Source organism: Carica papaya, chromosome 4 (assembly GCF_054855325.1).
Source record: "Carica papaya isolate Zhongbai chromosome 4, ASM5485532v1, whole genome shotgun sequence".
NCBI classification, from domain to species: domain Eukaryota; kingdom Viridiplantae; phylum Streptophyta; class Magnoliopsida; order Brassicales; family Caricaceae; genus Carica; species Carica papaya.
Window position 1 is genome coordinate 17681500 of NC_142312.1, and position 2227 is coordinate 17683726.

The window sequence follows — 2227 nt, forward strand, 5'->3', positions numbered from 1 at the left end:
GTGTTTCGGCTACATTTAACATATCTGATTTATCCCCTTTTGAAATTGATGCAAGAATTGATTCAAGAACGAATCCTTTTGAGGGGAGGGGGAATGATACAAACAAGGCTAAAAACACTCAAGATACTCAAAGAGCATCAGAAGGTGACTTGGAGCAAATTTCAAATGATGTAAACACAAATACAGTTCCAAACCTGAAAAGTTTCAACGGACCAGTAATAAGATCAAAGGCAAATAAGCTTAAAGAGTTGCTCCAAGTTTTTACTCAAAAACATGTGGATGATGGGCTGGCCAATTGTGGAAAGTTTAAATATGAGCATTTTGAACAGCCCAAATTCGTAACTTTAATTGGATTTAAGTGATTTGGGATAATTTGGGCTTGTTTGAGTCTTATTGATAATGGATGAATAAGCCTTGTGTATGGGCTGGATTAGTTGGGTTGTTTTAAGTATTTTGGATTGTTTTATTTTAGTTTGAGTTAATTAAGCCCATATAGTTAAGTATAACTCATTTTGGGCTTAAGTCTTGTCTTAGTGTTATTACAAGAATGAGCCCATAACTATATGGTGCCACAAACAATTAGTGGTGTTGGTTAAGAAGATATTGGAGTTACAAGGAGTTACATAACAATTACATGCCTATAATTAGCCTAGTTATTGTTGGAGTTACAATTGTAGTTACCACATAATTAACCTAGTTATTATGGGAGTCACAATTGTAGTTATTGTATTGTAACTTATCATTGATTTCTTTGGCTATAAATTCCAAATGAACTCTTCTTTGTGGACATCAAGCGTTGTAATCAAACATTTCAGAATTGAATTGCGAGCGTTTTGGCTTTCTTTTCACTTTATGCACATGGTGTTGATTTGGAATACGTATTTCAATTTTAATTTTCTATTTCAATTGTTCTTTGTGCTTGTTTGGATTGGGTTCAAGGAATATCATTTATCTTTCTTGGGTTCTCTTTAACTTTTACCATTTGGGTGATTGAATAAATTTGATTCCTTTTTTACTTGTGATCTAAATTCCATTCTAAACCGATTGAAGAGTTCTAAGGTTCAAGCAAGGGTCTTGGGGTTCCGCATCACATTCCCATTCTCCTTGGATGACACGACTAAATAGTGGTTGTTTTACATATCCCCCAGATCAAGCACGACTTGGGCAGAGATGGTAAAAGTCTTCCTAGATCATTTTTTCCAAGCATCTCGGGCGGTCAGCTTTAGAAGAGAAATATGTGGAATCCGTTAAAGAGATTATAAGAGCTTACACAACTACAAGGAGAGGCTCAAAAGATAATGCGCAAGGTATCCACAACATGATATATCATATCCATTTTTAATATATTACTTCTATGATGGGCTTCTACTCTCGAAAAGAATGATGTTAGATGCTTCCAGCAGAGGCACCATCGTCAACAAAACACCACAACAAGCAAGAGAGCTAATATCAATCATGACAGCCACTTCCCAGCAATCCGGTTCCATTCATGACACCCCTCAAAGAGTGAATGAGCTAAGTATCTCTTCCCTTGAGTCTCAAATTTTTTAATTAACTTTTTCAGTAAAAAACATGGCTACAGAGAGCAACCTTTGAGCAAGAATGTGCAAAATATTTGCACATTTAGAACACCCTACGGACATGTGTTCTACGCTCCAAGAAGACAACCAGCAGCAAGTCAATGATGTGGGTGTTTTCCCAACTCAACCGCAAAGAAAGTATGACCCATTTTTTAACACATACAACCTCAAATGGAGAGACCACCCAAATTTTAGTTATGAAACACGACAGCAAAACTACAAACAATACCCAAATAGGCTGCCACTGCCACCGTCACCACAAGTAACACCGCCCAAATAAGGTATATCTCTTGAAAAAATAGTTCAATCACTTATAGTTAACACCTAATAATTTCAAGAAGAAACAAGAGCTAGCATTTAGAATTTTGAGACTCAAGTTAGCTAACTCAAAATTTCCATGAGTAAGTTGGAATCCCAAGGCGAATTACCCTCCTAGATATAAGTGAACCCGAGGCCAAATGTCAGTACAATCACCTTGCGAAGTGGGAAAGAACTATAAGAGGCTCCTGATAAAACAAGCCTTGGCCAAGGCTTGTAAAAGGAAACAAAACTAGAAGCCTTGGGCAAGGCTCTCGAAGTAGTAAAAGATGACAGTGCCCTTTCAGTTAAGATAGATCCTAATCGGTGAATTTTATTTCCAATCAAAC